We start from the raw sequence: 19353 nt of genomic DNA, 5'->3' as shown, positions 1-19353 counted from the left end.
AAAATTGTAACCTACACACTAACCCAATTCAAGGGAAGATTGTAAAGATCAAACAAAAAGGGGGAGTGAATTGCAAACTCTAAATTTCAAGCACTCAATCAACATTTGTTCTGTGGCTGAATGAGTAGAGATTGGATTCTCATCATTGAAGATAGTTGGGTGAAGAGGAAATCAGGAACAAGAACTGGACTCTCGATCCCTGGCTTGAGGGCTCTGGAATCACACACTTACAGACTGGAATATTGGTTCAGTCATTTGCTACCTGTGTCCTTTGGGTCAGCCAGTTAAATGTACTGAGTCTCAACTGCCTTGTAGGTATACTGGGGGAGCTGCGACATTTCCCTCACTGGTATTAGGAAGTTTAAATCAAACAACAGAGGGAAAGTGCCTGATGCAGGGGCTTGATGCATGGCTTTACTTTTTCCTGTGCCCTATTCACCATGATAATATTTTATCATGCTTTCAGATTTTATCGCCAAAGAAGTGCTTAGAAATGAATCCAAATTAGAGCAAATAGTCCTGTGAGGGACCAGAAAAAAGAGATGAGAATTGCTCATGACACGTGGCAGAAGTCAAAGGGGACAGATTTTCAGTCTAAGAAGTTAAAAGGGAATATAAAGCTCTACTAATAAAATATATCGTGCTGGGTTTCCCAGGAAATAAATGTTACATAGTTTTAATTGGCTATTTATTAGTGGTTCTGATTGCCGGACCCTCACTATGAGGCTTGGCCTTTTCACCGCCAATCTGAATTATAAAATAACATAATATGGTTAGGAAAAGTGAGATGAATAGTGACCTTTGAGAAGGGAAGTTTTCAAAAGCCTATGTTTTTCCTCTAATAGTGTGTTTTCTTTTACTCAGCTTCAATTTTACCCTTTTTGTCGTTCCTTAATAAGTGCCACATTAGTCAGGATAAGCTAGCTTATGCTGTGGCTATGAAGAAACCTCAAAACATCAGTGGTAGAAGCAAACGTATGTTTATCTCCTATATACATTCATATTCAAGGCAGACTGGTGTGGGGAACTCTGCACCACAGAGCGAATCAGAAGCTGTGGTTGGAGGGATTGGATGGAGACTCTATCATCTCAATGATGATCCTGACAACTCCTTTTGGCAAAAGAAGAGAAAGACTGGAGTTTCTTGGTACTTACACTGGTTTGACTTAGAAGAAATATGTGTCACTTCTGCTCACACTCCATCGGCCTCTTTCAACTACAAGGAACTGGGAAGTCTTGTATCCTTGGTCGAAGAGGGAGGAATATGAAACAGGATTTGGTGAACACATAACCTTCTCCTTATGTCGGTTAACAATTGTGTGCGTGTGTGAATCATTGACACAAAGATTACATTTTCTCCTTCATAGATTCTAAGTTTTGTGTCTCATGAGACCCACTGAGTCGCTGGTGCTTCATATAGTACCTGCCGCAGATATATCACAATGATCAGGATAGAGCTGTCAGATTCTAGCAATGAATATATACACGTGATTCAACCATTCCATCAATAAATATATACAGACCAGCAACTAGGAGCCTGCCACCAGAGCTAAGCAAAGAGGAAGGAGATGAAAAACCAGAGAAAGAATTTTTGATGTAGCCAAGGTGTACTTCCATGTGCTCAGCCTGATAACTAACAAGTGAAGCTCACTGGAGTTACCAGAGGGAAATTCTGGTGGAGATTCAGGCCTCATTTCCATACCTTTCGCTGCCTCCTGGGGATGGGGCTCCACAGTGAGTTCATTGTCACTGGAGAAATTCAAACAGAGGCCGAAGGATCTGTTAGGGATAAAGTGAGCTGGAGCAGCATTGGATTGGAATTTGCATTAGATCATCGTCAAGTGCCTTGGGCTTTGTGGGACTGAGCCTCAGGGATTCCCACCCTCAGAGGGAGAGCTGAACGAGAAGTGTCTGTGATAAAAAAAAAAAAAAAAAAAAAAAAAAGACACCTTTCCCAGGGTGGCCTGTCTCTAACCCCACAGCCTGCAGCACTTGAGCCTGGTAGGAACCCAGAGAAAGGAGCCCCACAGGAACACAACTGCTGAACCCCTTAGGGTTGGAGCACTCTATATCCACCCACACTCTCATTTTCTCGTTCAATCTGCTCAAGCAGAAATCTCTTGACAGGTGTAATTAAGGTCATTTCAAGAGCAAATACCTGTTTATCTCAGTTTCTTGCTCTGTAGTTTCCTTAGATGTTTGCCAAGCTGGATCCGTCCTCCAGACCCAGAAGTTGCACAAAGCATTCTGCAGATAAGAAGAAGGGCCATAATTTGCCCTAGGCTCTATGCAGCTTGTGAAGTTAGGGTTGGGATTTTTCAGAGATAAGAATAGACATGTCCTCTCCATGTACTGTCCCTAATCCACCCCTTGTAGCAGCTCCAAGGGGACTCAAACACTGGAGGAAAGAGCAGGAGACCCCTGATCTCAGACTCTGGCTGGCCAATAGACTGTAGCTAAGTCGCTTCCCAACTCAGGCCTCAGTTTCCTTGTTTTCATTCGCCAGATAGATTCTTTTTTTTTTTTTTTTTTTAAGATTTTATTAATTTGGGAGAAAGTGTGTGCACAGTAGGGAGGGAGGGGCAGAGGGAGAAGCAGACTCCCCGCTGAGCAGGGAACCCAACTCAGAGCTTGATCCCAGGATCATGACCTGAGCCCAAGGCAGACACTTAACTGACTGAGCCACCCAGGCACCCCACCATAGAGGTTCTTAAATTGGGTGCTCACTAATCCTTATTGTGTTCTGTTGTCTGGAGCGCTGAGGCAATGCTTCAGGGCTGTTTTATTACATGTGGGAAGGACAATAACTAGAGTAGAAGGCAGCATGGTGCAGTGAGTTTGGGATCTGGAAGACAAAGATGTGGCTTCCAGCTCTGCCTCATCTTAGCTATGTTGCCTTGGGTAAACTCCCTCTGAGAATCTGGTTCATTATAGAAAACAGGTATAGTGTTGTCTACATCCTAGTGAATGGTGAGTAGGAAATGGTAAATACAGTCTCCACCCCAGTGTTTGGCCAGACACAGGACACATGTTAATATGCCTCCTTTTCTTCCTCCTTAAAACACCAGTAAACATAAGGCCCCTCAGCATTCCAGCTGCCAAAGTCATGGATCAAAAACCCATTCTGACAGGGACCCAGGCTGCTTTGGGCACTGGGTGAAAGGGAGAAGCAATTTGAACACAGCCCAGAGAACATCCTTAAATTTTCCTCCTTCCCAAACAACTCTCATTCCCATAGTCCCCCCACTAGACCTGTGGAAAGACAGCTCTAATAGAGGCAAGACAATTAAAAACCCTAGTGCCAAAGTCTTGGTCCCTGGGGTATTTAGAAAGATTTCCTCAATGATCTGGATTGGACATGATTTTTAAAGTGTAGGGAAATGAAAAGAAATGAACCCAGGGTTCAGAGACCACAAATCAGCCATGCAGCCCTGTAACAGGTGAAGAATTTCCAAGGAATCACCCAAAGAGGTGAAGAATTTCCCCCATCTTGACCTAGGCAGATGTTTTTGGGGACCCATCCAGGAAGCCCATGTCAGGAATGCAGGAAATACCTCTGCAAGAATTAGACAATCGTCCCAAGCTTTGGGTGCCAGAGGGAAAAGACAATGAATGCATATGGCAGCCAGGAGAACTGCCTGTGGGAGCACATGGAAGATACTCCCAGTGGACTTGACCTCTGAATTTGTTCATTTAAGATTTAGAAAGTGGCTGGGGGGGGGGGCAGAAATTTAGCTGTTAAAGACTGGAAATGAATTTACCCTTTTGTTGCTATTATCATTATTTTGTTGCAACCTCATTGTACACCTCCTTCCCTCCATCCCTATGCCCACAGCATAATCTTGAAAAACTGAGTGTTTATGATGTGTCAAACATTCTCCCAATACATCAGTTCTAATAACTCATTTATCACTGGGGGTTAGAAATTGACCTTTGAATAGAGACGTGATAAAGACTCAGGAGATGATGAGCGATGCAAGTATGAAGAGAAGTACCACACAGAGGGAGTATTCAGTGCAAACATTCTGGGGTCAGGTGGACCTAGGAATATTTGAAGACTTAACAGCCCGAGCAACACACGAAAGAGCAAGATACAGGGCTGGGCTGTGTTGAATTTCAAGTCAAAGTAAAAGCCAAGAATCGTTTTGTGTTCTACTCCCCGCAAAAGATTGAATCTTCTGTCAGGTAGAATCAGAGTTAATTTTTTGCTTGTTTCTAGTTCTGCCAACATGTCTCATAGTGAGATCTTTAATTGAATTTAGTCTTCTCTCTCCTAACATGACTTCTTCAGTATCCAAAGAACAAAGGGATATTTATAAAAATACAGAGACAGAAAATAAGAAATTATAATGTAAACATTGATCGCATCACTGGTGCTGGTTACCATCTCAGGGATTCTCACCATCATTGTTATTATAGTATTAGTAAATGCCCTTAGGATTTACATGACATAAAACCAACTCAGACAGGCATAAGCAAAGGAAAAATGTATTACAAATGGTCTTAGGATTGCATAAGATAGGAATGTGCCTACACCTCAGGAGAAATCACAACCAGAGACTTGAAGAGTACAAAGATCTTTGATCAATAGCCTGTGCTCCTTTTTCTGAATCTGATTTGTCAATTTTTTCTCTCTTTTTAAGTTAGGTGCCCTCCATTCTCGTCCCTGCTCCATTTCCAAGGTTCATCATGTGTGATAAATGGCAAGTGGCAGCTCCCAAACTTTTCATACATTTCCCAAAGTCAGTGTTTCTGGTACAAGTCCCTCTTCTCCAGATCCAAAAAATGTCAGGGAAGGGACTCATTGGTTCAACTCCTGGATCAACCATATGTGTCCAGAGGTTGAGCTCATGTATGGAAGCATCTCTTATTCATAGGCATGTGAAGAAAATGGGAGGGGAACTGATCTCAAAAGAACCAGCAGAAGTAGAAATGTCCTCATAAGAAGGCAGGTTACTGGGTAGAAAATAATAATTGCCCACTTTAATCATCATTTGTTCTTATTTGTTATCATTATATTTCTGACAAAGTTTTCAGTATTTCTAAATTTCTAGGTTCTTGGAAGGTGTAGACTAGAAGGGACATTATCATATCACTCATTCTATACAGTCTGACAAAGAACTAGTTCTTTCCAAGAACTTGGTGAATGTGCTTCTCCAGATAAGACTTTGTCACCTCCCCGTGGTCTGTCTACCTTCTTTGCAGTGAAGAGAGAATGTTATGCCTTTTTTTCTGTTTCTACCACTTAATACAGATTTCTCTGATGATATTCTTAGGGATGACAAGAAACAGCTGGTCAATCTTCAGCATAATAATATCTGATTTCTGAAAACTACTATAACTCAATCTCTTTGCTTCTCTTCAGACTAAATAAGCCAGATTGCTTCAGCCTGCCTCTAAGCCATTTTTGGGACCACTACCCTCCTGACTGTTCTAGCTTCTCCTCTTTGAATGTGGGGTCTACTCTGGCTACTGGCCATTGGCCTTCCAGTATTAGTCAAAGATAGTTCATCCCTGGAATACTGGAAGGAGGAGAGTTAGTCACTGCACCAGGAATCACCTTCTGATGTGAGTGGGCTGTGTGGGCAAGTCCCTACATGAGTTTCCTTGTTGCTATTAACCCCAGATGGGGTTGGGATGCCAATGTGTACTGCATAGAGTTACACATATATGAATTCAAACCCTCGCTATCACTTATCGATAGAGCAAGTGATTTGAATCTTTGCCTCAATTCTTTATCTGTACTGTGAAAATAAGAAAAATAATATTTAGAGGATTAATTGGATGATTCCTGTAAAGTGCTCAACAATACAGAGCTGGGAATAGAGATGAAGTTGATTTTTGGGGTTGTAGACAGCTCTCAAAACACAAATCTTAAGACTCCTAGCTTTTTAATACAGTTTGACAATATTCAAAAAGGAGATATTTACCATAGATGTTTGCCATAAAAACAATATTAAAAACTTTTAGAATACATAGTAGAGTACATAATAGAATACTTTTAGTTCACAGAGTAATATTTTCTGCATCTTTAATTGTGTTGCACTGAAACAATCCTGTGTTTTTAAGAGTTCTTGTTGTTTCTTGTCCCCTATGGAGGGGCAGAGCCAGAGAGTGAGTCAGAAAAGAAGGGAAGTTCTGGAGTAGAGAGATCAGACTGATCTCCACAGTGACCATCATGAATGAGGGAAGGTCTTAAAGCCAAGAGCCAGAACCTCCAGTGGGCCAACACTAAAGAGAGAGCTTAGGGGTTAAAGGAATGAGTTTGGCAGTTAAATATACCTGGTCTGGAATCCTGTCTGTGCCACTCCTTGTAAAATGAAGATAATAACACTTACCTAGAAGGGCTATTGACAGCATTGAGATAATGTATGAAAAGTATTTAACCCATGGTATGTGCTCAGTCAACTGTGGCTTGTACTATTAACAGAATCTGCAACAGGAGGTTGGTGGGACTATTAGAGTCCAGAGATATGCACCCCCTCCTCTGCTACTTGGTGTGTGTTTAGCCTCAGTACTCAACCTTTCCTTCTGTGGGGGCTCCTGATCTCAATAAACCAGGAAATCTCTAACATTATTTTGAGTATAGATAAGAAAAAAAAAAAAAGCTTTACTACATTTGCCTTTTATAAGGAATTTTATTAGATGGTTATTTTGGCAGCACAGCTGGTTCTAGACTGATACATACAAGCACTCTAAATTAACAATATTATTAAATGAGTTTGCTTTCCTCAAACATATGCCAAGGAGTAGAAGGGGAAGACAGTCTTGAAGTCTGGGGTTAAGATTTTATCACAGACAATCTGTGAAGGAGACAAAGCACATTAAGATAATTAAGCATTCATGAGATCAGCATATTTAATTACATCAAAATTAAAAGCTTCCATAAGTGACAAAAAAACAAGCAAAACACTTAACTAAAATAGTAAGATAAATGACAAGCCCAAGAAACTATGTTCAATAAAAAGTTGGGGTTCTTCCGACTGACAATTTAAATAAACAAAACAAAATGCCAAGAGCCTACTAGATACACAAGCCCAGAATATAAACAGATGTGTCCCAGCTAGAAAACAAACAAAATAATACTTTAACAAATAATCATGAGATATATGAAATAAAATACCACAGTGCTTGATTCACCTATTAATATCACCTCCCCAGACAATCAGGTTTTGGGGGTGAGGACTGGAGGGTGAATAAAATAACCTCATGCATGGTGAATGACATTTTAAGTCAGTACAGACCTTTGGAAAAGTCTTTTGGTAATTTGCCAAAGTGGGATATTCAACCAAAGAAACAGTCCAAAATAAAGGCCTCTGCACAAAAATATCCATTTCTAATCGCAAAAAGTTAAAGGCAACACAAATGCTCAAAGAATATACAAACTATGGCAAATTCATTCAGTGGGACATTGTGTATCTATTACAAATTCTCTGTAGACAGAGTCTGTAGTCACTTGGTAACTCCTTGATGCCATCATAACGATGCCAAGGGAAAAGATCCAAAGCAGGCTCTAAGACTTGGGCATACCTAAAAATTAGAAATAGGTGTATCAAAATCTGATTGTCATTGTTGGTGTAGTGGAATCTTCGAGCTAAAAGCAATTTCCCTGTTGTCTTCTTCCCTGAATAACTCCTAGGCCATTTCTCATCTCTTCTTCCACATTCCATGTTTGCTTTCCCCATGGTGCTTCTCGAGGCCTCCATGCCGGCTTAGTCTTTGGCAACTTTTCTCCCATTGGTTGACTTCTTGTCAGCTTTTGACAGAGTTGACCTTCAACTCCTTTTTAAACTCTCTTCCATGGGCTCCTGATGCCATACTCCCTGATATTCCTCCAGCCCTCCTGACTACTCTTTCTCAAATTCCTTGCTAACTCTTCCTCTTTTCCTTGGCCTCTAAATATTAGAATGCTCCAAACATTGGCTTATGGACTCCATTGTCTTCTCTTTCTGACTTTTCTCCTAAAATTAGTTGATGGAGTATCACAGCTTTAGGTATCACCCATATGGTGATGATTCCCAAATTCACCTTTCCTGTCCAGTCCTGACCTCTTGCTGAGCTCTTGGCTCAGACATCTAACTACTTAATTGCCATTTCCACTCCCGTAGTTAACATGCCTCTCAAACACAACAGGACCAAACCAAAATAGTGAATCTCACTTTCCCCAGCCCCAAGATGTATCAATCCCAATCTTGCCATCAGGCAATGGTGTCATTGTCAATCTAGTTGCTCAAGTTAAAGACCAAAGGGTATTCTTGCATTCCTCAAATCTGATCCATCAGCATGTCTTGTAAGCTTTACCTTCTGAACCAGTATAATTCTCTTCATGTCTGTGTGCATCACTTTAATCCCTACCATTGGAATTTCTCTCTAGAACCAATGTTGTAGCACTTAAATGTACTCTGTGCTTCTACTTTTCTCTATACCTCCCACTATTTATTCTTTACAAGCAGCCAGCATGACCTTTTAAGGCATAAAACAGATCTTATCACTCCCATTTAAGATTCTCCAATGACCTTCCATTGGCCTTCAGATAGAGTCCAAAGTCCGACATAAAGATGTCTTTGTGTCTGACCATCTCTGTCTGCCATTTTCCCCTTGAAATCACATTGCTTTAGACTTGCTAACTTCTTCCAGACTGAGCTCATTCAAGTCTTAGAGTCTGCATTACTATTCTTCTACCTCAGATACTTTACTCTTAAATACAGATGATACCAAACTTCTTATCATCTAGAGTTCAGCTTAAATACTGCTTCTCCAAAATGACTTTCCTCACCTCCTCCATCCATTTTTTCCCCAACAGATTAACCTACTTATTATCAATCCAGTTATATCTCATTCTATGTCATTACAGGTTTATTTGTTGAGTTGCTTATTGTCTTTCTATTATTTCTCAAGAATGTGAGCTGCATAGATCAGAAACTTTATCTGTTTTGATCATTGCTATATTCTCAACATATAGTGCCTGACATATAATACAGTAGGTGCTCAATGAATATCTGTTGCATAATTATGATACTCCCCACTCCCAAGAAAAAAAAAGCTTTCAGTATTTTTTCTGTCATATTTGAGCTAAAAATAAACTCCAGTGTATAATAAGGAAAAAAAATGTATAAGAGCATTCCAGTATATTTTAAAATTTTAGTAAGAAAGGCATTGTCATTAGATTATGTAGCTGCTCCCTACTTTTCTGTGTCTAAATTACTTAACTTTTGGGAAACTCAGTTTACCAGTTTGTAAAATAGGGCTAAAAATTAGACTAGATTTGCTTTCCTTAACATCAGTTAGGAGTAAAAGAGACAATGCACAGGAAGATGCTTATTGTGTTGCTAAATGCTTCAGAAACATCTAGCATTGTTTGCTTCTGTTCTCCTGTTTGTATACTTCCAGATGGGGAATAAATTAGGGAAATTCTCAAGGGTCCTCTGACTGAGTTGAGGCAGGTGAAGGAAGGTGGAGAGATGGATTACAATGACAAAATCAATTGCTATTGAATCTTCAAATGACTAATCTCCTTTATGCTCAAGTATCTTTTCCCTGATTTCAGTGAAAATCCCATGCATATGAAAAAATGTATTTGATTTGAGCCCCAGATGCGTTATCTACATTGTCTTCTCTTCTTTCTCTTTGTTCTTGGATTTATCTCACTATATATGTATTCAAGAAATAGCAACTTCTACCCGCAGTGTTGATAACCACCCAGAGGGATGTTGTCAATTGGTTCTGCCACTTGTGTGCACTGACTCCTTATGCTTTAAAATCTATGATTTGAAAGTTTGTTTTGGACAAAGTTGTTTGTGATTTGAATTTGTTTTGAATATCTTGTTTTCACAAAATTGTTTTGAAGCTGAATATTAGGACTTTTTTTTTTATTAAACTCTTGCACCTGGAGTGGAGGGGACCATCATGTTATTGACACCCATAGTAATGGCACTGGAGTGCATCATGTGATGGGCCTTTAAAATTTTAAGTGCAAGAGGTTTGTCCAGTAGCTTGAGAGTGTTTGGTCTGGGCAAGGGTCCTCTCTGCTGACCTAAATCACTCTCCGGAGATCTTGAGATACTTATTCCTGCCTTGGCCAGGCCATTCCCGATCGGCAGTGGTGTGAAACCATGCAGCAGTCCCAGGAGAAGGGAGTGAGGCTTGGTGAAGCTTCACCTCAAGGGCAGTGACACAAGCCATGTGACAGTCCCTTGCCACTAACTTTTGGAGCAGCCCACCTCCCCTGTCGACACTGGTGTTGTCATCTGCTGGCTATGTGCCTCAGCAGACCTAAGCTGACAGATGATACCAGCTTTTAGTTGGAAGGACTGGCTATATAGAAAACCATCTCATAGAGGGATACCTGCGTGGCTGCCTTTGGCTCAGTGCATGATCTTGGTGTCCCGGATCGAGTCCCACATTGGGCTCCCCTCAAGGTGCCTGCTTATCCCTCTGACTCTGTCTCTGCCTCTGTCTCTGTATCTCTCATGAATTAATAAATAAATAAAATCTTTTTAAAAATCTCATAGAAAGGTACACCTCAACTAAATTTGGATTTTATTTCTTTCATCTCCCTTGCCTGAAACAATAGTGTAATTAATCTATTGTTGTTTTGTAGTATGTTATTTCTTTATTGGCTTATTAAGAAACATTGTCCTGAATGCTATTGGCTTGTGAAATATTATTATTATTATAAATTATAATTCCCGCAGTGAACCTGTGTTGGAAAAATTGTTGGCAAAGACAATCTCAGTCTCTGAGCAGAATTTGCCTCCAACAAGACACCAGTAGAATAGACATTTGACAGTAGAATAATGAATCACAATGTCTATAGGAAAAGTTACCTCTGCTGTTTCCCATGGCTGCTTGGAGGTGATTCTGCTCAGGATCCTAAAGGAAGGAAGCTTAAAGGAAGCAAGGGTATAGCCTCCCATGAAAGCCAGAGCTCCAAGTCCTGAGCTGGTGTTTCAGTTCTGTCTCCTACCAGCTGTGGGACATTGGGGAATGACAAAATCACAGAGTGATTATAAGGTGTAATTGGAGCAATATCTATGAAAATGCCTTCCAAACTCTAGTATGCTACATAAACATAAGATATGATCAGAAACAATCACTATTGTTTGATGCCCACGGAACTAGCATGCTGGCAGTCGAAAGATATAGCAGTACAAATCCTCCTCCGCAGTTACTGCCTTAACCTACGAGTTTGGGAAATTCACATCCATCGGAGCCAAACTCAGTAACTTCATTTATAAATTAGGAAGAATGGGACTCATTCATCTCCAAATTTCCCTCCAATTCTTATATTTTTCTAAAGCTACAGTGGCAGAAAAGTCCATTCAGGGATTCTTTTTCCAGTAGGTGGGGGTATTGAGCACCAAATTTTCTCAGAAATGACTTTTTTTTTTTTTTTGAGAAGTTCATCAGTGTTGATTTTTATTAACTATGAAGCATTTCCCAGACTAGATCTACTAGGTTTGAAACTATCAGAAATATAGAAACATATTAAAATGCTTTTCATTATAAATCATGAAAAGAGTAAGTTTGTTAATCAGAATGTCTAACTTTTAGGAAGTTTTGTAAATTTGTGTGGGCCCAAAAGACATATACTGAAACTCGATTGTAATCTCTGCTAGGGAAAGGGGAGGAGATTTCTTTTTTCCTCTATTGGTGACGTTTTTTGTTTATTTAAAAATAGGCATGATTTATAGACTCCACAAGGAGTCTATAGGAGTCCATTTTTCATGAAATGGGATGATAATTAGGGGGAAAGGCACATTGCAAATTAAAAAAGAACCCTACTGTGTATTACTGTGTATATTTTGTCTACAGCTTCTATAACAATGATTAGAGTTAAATATTCTCACCTATGTTTTATTAGATGAAAAAAATGAGGCTGACAGAGATTAAGAGATATGCCACTCGGAAAAGGTAAGTGAAATCTTGAATTTAAAACCACTCTGGATAGCTTCATGGTCATAGCATTTGGAGACTCGAGAGCTGGATCCCTGAGGCACATGAGGGGTGATATGATTTGGGGCAAAGGAGTATTCTCAAGTCCTTCTCAAAGGTACATATTAAAGTTTCTCTGTTTCCTCTAAGACGAATTTGGGGAGAGCATAGACTGAACTAAGTTAAGGTTCACCATCCACTTTTACCAGGAAATTCACAAGAAAGCCTGTCACAGGTAAAGTCTATTTTCTGTGATATTTCATGTTACCTGTATCACCCCAACCCCAGGAAAAATAAGGAGGGTCAGAGTGCTCAGGGTTGGAAGAAAGTGAAAAAACCCAAGGGAAACCAAAATACTATCCCAGATTTGCATATTAGGGTAAGTAGCAGGGATGAGAGGGTCAGTTGACAATTACTAGTGGGCACCAGGTATGAAGGCTTACTCCAGGCATGTTGGATTCCAGATTTATGAAGGAAAGTCTCTTCTCATATGTGATTTTTAGTTATGTGCATGGGATCTCATATGACACAATCCTGATTTCAAATTCTGTCTCAAGGCGCTTAAATGTACCAATTGAAGGCTAGATGTTACAAACATGCTGAATTTCAAGCGCATCATCTGCAAAATAGGAATAATTACAGAACTCAACTCAAAGGGCTATTATGATTCAAGGAAGTGATAGGCACAACCTTGCATATCATCTTGCACATATAAAGCCAATACTAAATATTATTATTATTTTGCATGTGACCTGGTGGTGACAGGTATCTAATGAGAACCCTAAACCAGTTGGGATTGATTGATGTAGTATCATCTGACACATCCCATTCTGAGCCAAGAAGGAAGGGGACCGACACACTCTCTTACTTCCCATTCTCTGACATCGCTCTGCTCTATCATGTCCCTCACTCACTCTTCTTTAGATCTTTAAAGGAAATATTTCTCCCTCCCTCAACTTACTAGCCTACAATTCTCAAAGAAGTCTGAGGATTTCCTCTGCAGTCTCTAGACCTCTGCCTGCTTCCTTCCAGCTTTATAATCTGTACCCTACGCAGTGCAAGTCTCCAGAGGAAATGTTATTTCGCCTGTCACTTTTTCCCCTCACCGTATTTTTTTGTGTTCACTCTAGGTTTATCAGAACCCATCCATAGGTTGCCCAGATGTTGAAGAGTTTATAGAGTCTTTTTTCTATAGAATATGTAGGGGAGGAAAACCAGTTTTCCCTCTACCCTTCTAGGTTCTTGCCTGAGACCTGCCAGCAATAATAGATTAATAGTGGAAAACTAACGGAAGCTTAATAACTTGTATACTTCCTGCATATATGGGACATACCCAGGAAAACTGAGTACCTTCTTGAAATCGCCTGTGCCTACCTAGACTCATTTCATAGCATCTCGCCTCAAGCATGAGCCCTATGCCTTCCACTTGTTAAAGAATAATTCAACTGAGTTAATTTGAAGATCCAGTTGGCTTTATTAAGCAATTCATGAATCCAGCAGCATTCCATCTAGAAAGTAGGGGGGGAGCTCTAAGGAATTCTACAAAATGGAAGGTTTTTATAGGAAGGAGGGTGGGACAAGGAAGTTATAAGCAAAAGAAGAGAAAGGATTGTTTTGGGTGAAGTCACCTTCCATTTGGGGGAAGTGCAGAGTGGCCTTATCAGATGGATTGCCACATTTTCCTTTGTGGAATGGAGAGAGTCCCCTGCGACTCTTTACCTCATCAGTGCACATCAGAAAATTCCTGACTGACTGGTTAAGACTACATTTCTGGGGGAGGTTGGAACTGCAATTAGGTTAGGTATTAAGGCCTGCTTTTGTGACTTGGCCTAAGTGATGCCATTTTTGCACCTGTGGTTTTCTTAATGTACTTCTAACCCAGGGCTTTACAGACACTGTGTGGTAGGGAACACCAGTGGGAGTCTTCTTAGAGGCAGCTTATGGAGGTCTTAAGAGTGGAAGACCTGACAACCCCTCATAGAAACCTCAACCATTGGGGAATGGGCTCCTGGGAAGAAATTATTCTGCTTATTGCTCAAGGAGAAAAGTTTGAGAAGCATTTTCTAAATCCTCAGAATGACCTTTGGGAGAGATCGTGAGCTGCCTTTAGCAGTGACCCATTCCATAAAACATCTTTTTATTTGTTCTTCCTCCTTCTCTATCTCCTCAATCCTCCTCTATGTTCCCCATGATCACCTCCCAAATAAAGTACCTGCCCACAGGTCCTTGTTTCAGACTCTGTTTTGGGGAGAACCTAACTCACAAATGCAATGCAGAGAACGTTGGGTATGGCACAAAAGACATTGTTCAGTTTCCTCAGCTGCAAAAAGGGGAGTAACAGCTGCTCACACAATTGTTGTAAGGATGAAAGGAATGATGAATATGCAAATAGCTGGGGCAAACCAGGGACCAATAACTATTAATTCCCTCTCTGCTCACTGACCTCATATTTTCATATTCTAGTGTGAAGAAGTGGCTGATGGGAGAATTCAAGCATGGGCCATGGGAAGAGTATTTTGGTTAAGGAGCCTTTCAACAACCTTTGTGGGATGAGGTCTGATATGCAGGGAGACCATGCTTGAGCTCCTCCAGGCTCTCTGAGCAAGACATGCTCAGAACTTAAGTAGCAGTAGCTGTCCTACTGTGAGCTCCAAAGGGATTGCTGAGGATTAGGAGGGTAGTATGTATACTTTCCTCTTGAAGGAGAAGAAAACTTGTTACCCCAAAATATATCTCTTTGGCATATGGATTATCTCTAGCTGATTATTTTTAAAAAATAGCAGACACAGAAAAAGCTCTGAAAGAGGATTAGAAGTAACCCTTTTGTAAGAGACATTTACATTTAAAAGGGAAATCTTTTTTTATATGTATTTTTTATTGGAGTTCAATTTGTCAACATATAGCATAACACCCAGTGCTCATCCTGCCAATTGCCCTCCTCAGTGCCTGTCACCCAGTCACCCTAACCCCCCACCCACCTCCCTTTCCACTACCCCTTGTTTGTTTCCCAGAGTTAGGTGTCTCTCATGTTTTGTCACCCTCACTGATATTTTCACTCATTTTCTCTCCTTTCCCCTTTATTCCCTTTCACTATTTTTTATATTCTAAAAGGGAAATCTTAATTTGTAAGAATGTCTCCTTCTCTGTACCAGGAAGAGAGGGATGACTCTAAATCCCTAGAAACTCTTATTAGTGGAGAAGGCAAATTACTTAAATCCGCATAACAAGTTTACCTTTGTTTGTTGTGCTTTTCCTGGTAACTTCTCATAACTGTTCTCTACCCACCCACCCACCCAATATTTTTCTTTTGTCTTTAGCTGAAGATGGTATTTAAGATGGAAGCTATTTCAAAAAGGTACTGCTTTCCTATATGTCTCATGTATGCAGGAGGTATACATGTTATTAAACTTCTTTTTGTTTTTCTCCTATTAACCTGTTATTACACGGGGGTCTCAGCCAAGAATGCAAAAGTGAATGTTCTAGCTTTATTATTGACATTTCCTATTGCTAATAGCAATACTGTTAAAGGCTGCCAGTGACCCACAGGTGGTCTGTTGGCTATTTTTGCCTAGAATGGGAACTGTAGGCAGCCATAGCATGGCACCTTATGGTCCTGGTTGGAAGTTGGAAGAGTAAGGAGTGGGTGAATGAAGAGTTAAGATGCAGACAAAGATGGACAAAGCCACATCCTCTAGATTCCATTTTCTTTCTAGTCACCCTGCATCCCAGTGGTCCTTTTTCTGCAGGTCAGTGAAGACCCAATAGATGGTGCTCTCTGATGCCAACTGTTGCAGCTGTGACACAATAGGGAAAGGCTCCTCTCCTCTGCTGAGACTAATCACCCCTGATTTAGGCAAGATAGTTGGGAAACTTCAGAGGAAACACTGTCTCTATCTCCATTGTATTTTTAGCCATGCATTATGATGCCAATGCAAGTACTTACAAACTATAAATCAGCAGCAAGTCAATATATGGCCAAGAAAACCTATTGGATTTAAGCCATTATGTTTATTTTTTTTGAAGGTTTTGCTTTTGAAACATAGAACTGACTCACTCTACATTATTAATACTGTTTAAGGCACACTTTTTGTCTAGCTAGACTCCTTTGGGGGTATCAGGTTCCCACAAACTTATTCAGGCTCTGTCTCCTCTGTTTATTTAAAATAATAGATCTTGAAGAAATGCCATCTGGCATCTTCCCATTGGCCGTTAAGACCAGCATGGTGAGCTCTTCTAGGAGTGGGGATTCAGCAGGTTCCATGGTGGTGATGACAGAGGATGGAGGTGGGCATAACTAGAATTTGGTCCTTTGGGGTTGAGAAATAACACATAAGGTTTAAGACTGAATTATAGAAGAACATCCAGTCTTCTGTAAATCCACTGCGTTGGGCAAATGACTGTCACCTTTACTTAAGATAATTGCCTCTAAAGGCCTTAGCAGGTGTCCCTATTACTGTCATGGCTGAAGTATTGTCGCTGACTTAACTGGGAGTGCAGTGCCTGAAGAGGATACAGGTGGCCAAGAACCCCTTTTATTCTTTGATAATGTAAAGAATGTAGCAAGGAGTGAGTCAAAAAGAAACCATTTCAATGTCTGCTTATATTTGGGCAGTTAAGTAGCTGTGGTACTATTTTACCAAAGAGAAGATGACCTGTTAGCACATGTAATTGTTCTTTGCCCTGTATTAGTAGAATGGATTAATGCAGGAGAGAGAAACCCCAAATCTCAGGCACTGCTGGGGACTGAATGTGTCCCTGGCTCCCCCAAAATATGTGTATTGAAACCGTATTCCTAATGTGACAGCATTTGGAAGTGGGGCATTTGCTAGGTGATTAGGTCATGAGTGGGAAGCCCTCATGAATGGATTAGTGCACTTATAAAAGAGACTCCAGAGGGGATGCCTTCCTCCTGCCAGATGAGGAGACAGAAACAGGACAACCATCTATGAACCAGGAAGAGGCTCTCACCAGATACCAGATCTGCCAGTACCTTGATTTGGACTTTCCAGCCTCCAGAACTGTGACAAATAAATGTTCATTGTTTATAAGCCACTCAGTTTATAGGCTCTTTCAGGAACCTGAATGGACTGAGACAGGGGCATTAAAGAATAAGTACTTTTTTTTTCCCTCATTGATTTGCATGAAATATAGTGTGAACTAGATGGCCCTCTTCCATCTTCCAACTCTACCATCAATTACATTGGGCCTCAAGGGCAACATGGCATCCAATCATGGCCATGTTGGATGGCCGTGGGGGATGAGACTGCACAATACTCGTCACTTTTTTTTTTTTAAGATTTTATTTATTTATTCATGACAGACATGCAGAGAGAGAGAGGCAGAGAGACAGGCAGAGGGAGAAGCAGGCTCCATGCAGGGAGCCCTATGTGGGAGTCGATTCCGGGTTTCCTGGATCATACCCCAGGCTGAAGGTGGCGCCAAACCACTGGGCCACCAGGGCTGCCCTACTCTTCACTTTCTTAGGTTAAAAAGTGACAGTTGCAATCCATTGACCAGAACTAGTCACGTGGCTCCAACTTTATTGCAGGGATCTGGGAATTGGAGGGGAGTACATCAACTATTTGGTGATTATTGTTTCTGTTGCATCATCTCATCCCTTCTTTATGTGCATGCATGTTTCCAAGGAGATATGTTCTATCATCATGGCAGATAATTAGGATTTGGCACTGAATTACAAAGTGTGAGTTTTTCTTTTCTCTGTTTGCAAACTGGCTTCTGTACGTGGAGGGCAAGGAGAAACCGAAGAAAGAGGAGTGCCACTTCACATGGGTAGGCAGTGGGCTTAATGAGCAAAGGAACTTACATATGAAGCTTGCCTTAGGCAGTCAGAAGACAAGTAGACATCCACGTCTCACTGCCAGAATTGTGAATTCATATAGAGGTTCAGTCAAAATACCATTCAGATGGTCTCAACAACACAGTACTCTCTCAAGGCTGCACCCTTGGCTCTCACTATGGGAATGGTGGGCAGGGCATACATTTTAAGCACAGGGCAGGGGGTAAGGAGCCTCTAATTGCTTGGGCCCAGCTCTTGAATCAACTGGAGGTCACATCCTCTTAATGGCCTCTTCTAACATTCTTCCATACAATAAGCAATTCTCAGACACCAGCTGCATGTTCAGTAATTTAACTCAATTCTGACACTGTCTACCTTGAGATAGTATCTGATGCCTCAGGTTAAGGGCTTGGTCCTACAATTTCAGGTTGCCAATCACAAGTCCAACTTGTCACTTGTCATGTGTGCTTCTGACCAACTGGCTGAAGAGCAGAGGTTCCAATGATCCTCTCTTTGGGTTGGATTAATTTGTGAGAGTGGTTCACAGAAGTCAGAGAAACATTTTACTTATTGATGACCAACTTATTATAAAAGGATATGATTCAGAGACTGCCTGTTAGAAGGCATAAGGCAAGGTCTGTGGGAAGGGTATGGAGCTTTCATGCCCCGTCTGAGTGCATCAGTCTCCCAGCATCTCCATGTGTTCACCAACCTGGAAGCTCTCCAAATCTGCCTTTTTGGACTTCATTACATAGGCACAATTGATTACATCATTGGCTATTGGTGATTGAACTCAATCTCTAGTCCCTCTCTCCTACCTCAGGGGTCAGGAGGATAGAAATGAAAGTTCCAATCACAAGGCTGTCTCCACTGACAACTAGCCCCATTCTCAGGTGTTTTTCAAAATTCATCTCATTAACATGATGAAGGACCCCTTCCTCTTATCACAGGAAATTGCAAGGGTTTTAGGAGCTTTGTGTCAGAAATGGAGCAAAGATCAAATATACGTTTCTTATTATAAATCATCATATCACAATGATGTTCCTCTGTTCCATCATTATTACTATTCTCATCAATCTTAGTTTTATTTTTGTTTCTGAGAAACAAAAGGATTGGATGAAGTTACATTTGAAAATCACTTAACATAGAGACTGGCACCAGGTATATGTTCAGTACGTATAATTCCCAGTGCTGCACCCCTGATAGGGAAGTCAGTTGAGACATTCTCGTACAGACTAAATATACAGTATAGAATTGAGAAAAGTCTAAAATACACTTATTAATTCTGTGTTTGAGTCATATATTTCAAACTAGACTTGGTGAGGATTCCAATGTGGCTTATTTTCTCTTTGATTCATCCCCTTATTCCTAAAGGACACTGCAGTCCTTGTCCAAGATCTGTGGTTCTCAAATTTTGGTTGACCCCAATGGGAAGCTGGAATTGAGGGCCCAAAATCCTTGATTCTAGGCCTCCCACCCCTACCCTGTCCCTCTGACTCTGGATATTGTCTGAATATCAACAGGTACAAGTTAATTATACCACCCTTTATGCTACCTAGACCCCATCATCACCTTAAATATCATAGTTTTATCATCACCACCACCATTATCACCATTATCAT

This window comes from Vulpes lagopus, chromosome 9, assembly GCF_018345385.1.
Source record: "Vulpes lagopus strain Blue_001 chromosome 9, ASM1834538v1, whole genome shotgun sequence".
Taxonomy (NCBI): domain Eukaryota; kingdom Metazoa; phylum Chordata; class Mammalia; order Carnivora; family Canidae; genus Vulpes; species Vulpes lagopus.
This window is presented reverse-complemented; position numbering follows the sequence as displayed.